We start from the raw sequence: 7,097 nt of genomic DNA, 5'->3' as shown, positions 1-7,097 counted from the left end.
ATACAATAACAATTCCACCAAATCCCTCTCTCCCTTCTAATAGAAGAGATGTACATTCAACACCGAACACGTATGTGGCGATGACACAGTACGGTCGGTCTCTCCATCGATCACTATCCTTTTCAAGTGGACGGATACTTTCATGGAACAAGACACATGGGGGGCGTTCAGGTTAATTGATGAAAAAGGCTAGAAATATGACGTCGGATATTTAGTGACTAGGAGCGAACGCATCCGTCGCCATTGGATGGAACACGCTAATATTAGCGCACGATGAATAGCCACGTCATGACCAAGAGTAGTTCGATCCATAGACCGGACGAGTGAACACCGCAACCCACCACTACCACTCTCCCTCACCCACGAAGTGGTCGCGGATCTCATTTCACTCGCTCACTTTCTCTCTACTAGAGATCCCCAAATCAGCTGGATCCCAACAACTCTCTGGCAAAATGTGGTGTCCAGCACATGGATCCCGACGAGATCCCTGGTCGGTCCATGAGCATTGTACAATGGGAGCTTCCATTGGTTGCGGCGGCGGCTCTAGGGGTGCCCTGGTTCCTGCGGAGCCGAGACAGTGAGCCGATGGGCTAGCCCATAGCTGTGTGGAACAACTCCATGGGCAGTGAATTCAAGGGATCATATGGCAGCCTGCCCCTTTGCACCACCTCCTTGTTCCTCCTCCTCTATGAGTCAACTCCTCACCAAAGGGAGCCACCAACTGTCGACCTCTACTCCTCCATGCCCCTAGTTGTCGAACCCTGTCTTCCCCAACCACCCCCAACCCCCTGACTTTGCCCAGCTCTCCAAGCAGTGGTGCTGCACATCGAGCTCGAGCTAGAGCAAAGGGGGGTGTAGGCGCGGAGGGGGGATGTGGTGTGCATGTGGGCAAAATAATGTAGTAGTGTGTTGCTAGACATCAAGCTCTACTCGACGGCGGTCCCATCGGGTGCGCCACCTGCCGTTATGCCCTTCAAGAGTGTCTTTCGCCTAATGCCTTCGCCTAGGTTCTCATCAACGTGGTCATGCTTGTCGTCACGAGCTACTCCTCGGCGGCACAGACGGCTATTTTCATAATTTTCTTTTTTGCCATCATCTTCTTATGAAAACAATGAAAGGTTATGTTCGAACAAAAAAATTAAGTTTTTTCTTGTCTGCTTATAAGATGTGGCAGATTTTAGATTCTAATGCATAGGAATTTCTAAAATTTGATGTATGTCATATTTTAGGCTTTGAAACTTTTATGTTCAAATATTGATCCAACATTTTTTGCACATGCAATGATGCTTTTGGGGAGGAGCTTCGCCAAGAAGCGCCTATTGATCCGTTTTCACTTGCGCTAGCGCACTCCTGCTAGCGAATGTTTCTGTTCGCTGGGTAGGAGGAGGGGGTCCAGTGAGATTCAACATTCCCTAGATATCCTGAATTTCAGTCGGAAATTCAACATTGAGTCAAGATGACACCGAGTAGAAATTCATCCTATTATTACAAGAGTGAGGGACAAAACCAGATGTAGACTTGCCTGGTTTAGTACATTCTTGCGCAGGTATATATAAGGGAAAATCCATCCTACCACCCGGTGGTAGTTACCCTCTATGTCTCATATACTATCATGTGGTAGTATATATACTACTATATCATTTTAAATATATTCATATACTATATTTAAGATATTTCAAAGCAAGTTACATGAAAAAATTGCATATGAGCCCATAGTTTTTATTATATTTGTGAAGTACGTACATATTTGTACGTAAAAAAAAGCATACTCAAAATATGGTGTGTACTACCTAAAAATTAGTATATATACTACCTAATCATTGTTATATACTACATACTACACGTACATACTCTCTATTTCGACGGATACTACATACAACCTACAAAACGCAAGTGGTGGTAACTACCACTGCTTGTAGGAAACATTTGTCCTATATATATATATACATATATATATGCATGCATCTGGCATTTCAGGAACTGGCTGGGTTGGCTTGGGCAGAGGAGGCACACTAGTGTGTCTTCTTCTTCTCCTTGGCCCACGATGTGGCAAAGTGCATGCACCCGGCCATCGCTGCCAAGCAAGATAAGATAGCTACTGCGACCTACTGACGGTGTTATCCAATTCACTGCTAGCCGGGGCCTTCACCAGTCACCCCCTCCCCCTCTTGAGTCAACCCCGTGAGGCGGCCGTGAGGCCCCCAGATCCAGTCGGCCTGCCTTCCCCTCTCCTCCTCCTCCTCCCTCGCCGCCGCCAAAGGGCGCGGCAGGCAAAGCCTTGCCATCGCCGCCGGCGGCGGGGACTCGGTGCCCTCGCAATCGTGAGGGTCTGGCGTGGGCCGGCGCCCCCTAGCCGGAGCGTGGCGTGCGGCCGAGCGTCACGGCAGGAGGCGGCGGCGCTCCGGCGATCCCATACCTCCACGGTAAGGGGTTCAAGGTCTGGGGTGTCGTAGTCGCCAGGGACGGCGGTGACGTGACCAGATCGGCAGTGGCGCGGTCGGATCTGGGCCCAGGCGTGGGCTTGGTTTTCGGGTTCCGGCCGGCGCGGTGGCGGGTGCGACACGTCAGTAGCTGGGCGGATCTGCGGATATCATCCTTGTCTGGTCCTTGGCAGCGCGGGCAACTCCGGGGGAAACCCTAGATATCCTTGGGATCGAGTGATGACGGTGCTTTTGCGTTGTAGTCCCTCTTCAGGGCATCGTTTTGGAGTTTGTTCCGGTTGAAGGGACCAGCTACGCCGGCAGCGCATGCCTGGTGGCGCAACTGCCGATGAAAATCGCGCCGACTACGGTCATGGCGGATGATGGTAGCGTCTTTGATGTTGTTTCCTTGTCGAGGCATCATCGTTGCAGTTTGCGTCATTGGGCTCTGGATGCTCCAGGGGAAACCCTAGATCTGGGTCTCCCGTATCGGACCATGATGGTGTTCTCAGTATCGCTTTCCCTCCTGGGGGCATCGTTTTTGAGCAAGTGATGGCTGGAGGTGACAAGAGGAGGAGCGGTAGAATTCAAAATCGAAACATTCCATTGAAATCATTCCAATGATGAATTTGGATCGACTAGTCATAAGTCAAAAAATAGTGTTTTCGTATCACCTTGTAATGCAAATTTTAATAGTCCCAATACCTGTTTCACTGCAATGTCAAACTTGACCTAAATGAAGTAAGTACTTAGTGTTATGACCTGAATTGTACTATTTCAGCTCCAATTTAGATGCAGTCCAAAAGGCACCCATTCGGTAATCATGAAAATTTGACACACATAGAAGAGATACATACGTAGTAGAGTCGGAAATATATGGTTTTCAAGCACCACTGGTAGTTTGTTCAATTGCTGGGCATATCTTCAGGGGTTTCTCGGTGTTATGAGATCTCTAATGCTTAACTTCAATTGTTTCAAACCCAATCTATAATGCATCATGTTGTGTAATTTTTACTTTGAAAAGTGAAGTGGGTGATAATATTCTTCCCGATGATATTGTTGAGTTGCCTAAGGATTACAAAACAATGTTTGATGAACCAACCATGATTGATGAGCTATTAGATGAGTTGACGTGTCGCATGGGTTCCCCATGCATGAACCACTACTAGGAAAAGGGCTATAGATGGAATTGACACTAATGGCGCACCAGATATGTGGTGCGCCATTAGTATATACTAATGGCGCACCACCCTCTGATGCGCCATTAGTGTTGAAACTACTAATGCCGCACCCTGCCCACGGTGCGCCATTAGTACCAATTTTTTTTTGAACTAGTGCGCCTGTCCAGACATACTAATGGCGCATCCTCTGGTGGTGCGCCATTACTAGTTGTAACTAGTAATGGCGCACCAGCCAGAAGGTGCGCCACTAATGTTATTTTTTTTATTATTGTTTTTATTCCTTTTTTTGCAAAAGTACTAATGGCGCACCACCAGGGGGTGCGCCATTAGTAACCTGGATTACTAATGGCGCATTTGTTGTTGGTGCACCATTAGTAAGTGGGCAGCAACAAGATATTTTGGACAGCCTCTCCTTCCACACTCACTTTCTCCCCACTTCATTCTCTCCACCGCCTCCTCCTTGTCTCGGGTGCCTCCTCTTTTTCACCTCATTTCCACCATAGATTCATTCAAATTAAGTGGTTAAGTTACCTTGTTTTGCTAGGTAAGTAAGGGGGGAAGCTATATTTATGTTGTTCTCCCTACAACAATGTGCACATGCACTTTTTATGCCCTAGCTAGATCTATGTATGTTCGTTGTGTTGCATATGTTTGTGGTGTTGCATATGTGTTTGTGTTTGGAGGTGTACCGGTATTTGAAATGCGATAGTTGCCAATATTTTGCCGGAATGTTGATTCATTTCCGTTTCGGCGAGAATTTTGGCATTAAGCATTCTTTTTGGTCCTATTTTTAGGGAAAGTCATGCCAAATTTTTTCTTGGTTCTAAAATATCGTTTTGCTCTACCCCGCAGGCGACCATGGTCCGCACGATGAACGAAGGCATCGTGAATAGGTTTTTGAGGTCCGCGAAGGCCGAGATGCTTCAAAAGAACGAGACGGAGATAAGATGTCCGTGTCGAAGATGCAAGCTGAATAGCTTTATTGCGGACCCGGATTCCGTGCAGGTGCGGGACCACCTGCTCTTGCGTGGTTTCATGGATGGCTATCGGTGGCAAGGTGATGAAGATGACTACGAAGTCGTCCATGGGGGCCGGGCAAGAAATGAGGAAGGGCAGCAAAACAACCACCGCGGCTCGGGGGTGGGGGGGGGGCGAGAAGACGAAGAATCCCCAGGAGATGATCACGACGGTGATGCTGTACACAGTCATCATGTAGAAGATGCAGGACATGATGATGATGCCAGCGGAGCAGACGGCGCTGGACCATCGATGGGCTGGGTGCAGGACCCTCATATTCAAGAGCTGCTTCTCAAGCAGACGGATAACGCAAGAGCTGCCGCCCGAGAGAAAGCCAAGATGGATCAACTTGAGTTAGACGCGGTTACTCCATTGTATGAAGGATGCAGGCCCGAGGATACCCGCCTGAAAGTAACGCTCATGGCTCTGGAGATGAAGGTAAAACACAAAATGACCGACGCATGCTTCGACGAGAACATGTCATTCTGGCACGAACGTCTTCCCAAGGGGAACAAGTGCCCGACCAGTTTGGAGGAGGCAAAGAAAATCGTCTGTCCTCTGGATTTAACGCACGTGAAATACCATGTGTGCATGAACAATTGCATCATTTATCGGGACGAGCACGCGGAGTCTACCATATGTCCGGTGTGCGGCGTCACTCGGTACAAGAAGAGGAAGAAAGCTCCTCGAAAAGTGGTGTGGTACTTTCCGACCACTCCTCGTCTGCAGCGGTATTTCGCGGAACCTAAGGTAGCAAAGCTCCTGCGTTGGCACGCGGATAGGGAGGAGAAGAAGCGAGAAGATGACGCAAATGATCCGGAGATAGATAAAAAAGACAAGATGCTGAGTCACCCTAAGGATGCGAGCCAGTGGCAAGCGTTGAACTTCGAATACCCAGAATTTGGGAACGATCCAAGGAACATCGTGCTGGGCGCGAGCACCGATGGAGTCAATCCATTTTGCAGCCAGAGAAGCACACATAGCACCTGGCCTGTGTTTGTGTGGATGTACAACCTTCCCCCCTGGTTGTGCATGAAGAGGAAGTACATTCACATGAGTATGCTAATTGAAGGGCCGAAACAACCAGGGAACGACATCAATCTGTATCTAGGGCTGCTGAAAGAGGAGCTTGAGATGTACTTCCCGCCCGCATTCTTCGATGTTATGGTGCATCTGCTGGTCCATATAGTGGAGGATATCATCCAACTCGGGCCAACGTTCCTGCACAGCATGATGCCGTTCGAAAGGATGAATGGTGTCATCAAAGGATACGTTCGCAACATGTCACGTCCAGTAGGAAGCATAGCCAGGGGCTTTCTGACCGAAGAGTGCATCTCCTACTGCACCAATTATCTAGGCATCGAGAACCCCGTTGGTCTGCCCGTCAACAGGCACCTCGGCAGGCTCGCTGGATGGGGTCACCGTGAGGGTCGCCGCGAAATGCATGTCGACTTCGAGGGTCGACTCGCCGACTTTGAAAGAGCAAACCTAGTCGCGCTACAACACATAGACGTGGTCGATCCTTGGTTGGTAGAGCACAAAACCTTTATTAAGAAGACGTACAATGACCGAGGCCAACAGAGGACGGACGGAGATACACTCAAAGAGCACAACTCATGTTTCACGCGTTGGTTCAAGCAGAAGCTTCTGTCGTACCCTTTACATGAGGATTCTTCCGCGGAAGAACAACTCATATTCGCCTTGTCACAGGGCGCCGAGCACAACCTGATGACCTATGAGGCGTACGATATCAACGGCTACACATTCTACACCGAGGCCAAGGACATGAAGAGCGATGGTTATCAGAACTCCAGGGTAACGATGGAATCCTACACCGGTAATGACAAGGACAGATACTACGGAAAGATCGAGGAGATCTGGGAGCTGAGCTACGTTGGAGAGAAGGTACCGATGTTCCGTGTCAGATGGGGCAAGAACGTCATAAAAGAAGACCGGTATTTCACCACCATGGTTATACCCGAAGCCAAATCCAAGACCGCGGGCGCAAACGTCACCGCGAAAAATGAGCCATGGGTACTGGCTTCCCAAGTGGACCAATGCTTCTTCATTACCGACCCGCCAAAGCCAGTCGTGTTGTCGTGAGGAGAGGCAAAAGGAAGATCATCGGAATGGATGGAGTAGCCAATGAGCAAGACTTCGACAAGTACGGCGACCCGAGGATCGAACATGACGACGATGATGAAGTAGCAGCATACACCACAAGAAGAAGCAGGACCACCCTACCTAAAGGACGGCCGTTCCACAGAAGAACTCCATTTGCGAAAAAGAAGGGCAAGAAGATTGTGAACAGATAGCTAGCTAAGATCGATTGTATTTAAATCGTAGCCTTCATTTCTCGATTGTATTTCATGGGTACTTTTTGAACTATCATGAATATTTTTAAATTTCATGGACACTCGATCTCGATCCCCCTCCATCTCGATCGCTATCCCACCTCGCCAGATCCGGTCCCCCTCGC

This window comes from Triticum dicoccoides, chromosome 2B, assembly GCF_002162155.2.
Source record: "Triticum dicoccoides isolate Atlit2015 ecotype Zavitan chromosome 2B, WEW_v2.0, whole genome shotgun sequence".
In the NCBI taxonomy this organism is placed as follows: domain Eukaryota; kingdom Viridiplantae; phylum Streptophyta; class Magnoliopsida; order Poales; family Poaceae; genus Triticum; species Triticum dicoccoides.
Note: the sequence above shows the minus strand (reverse complement) of the source record.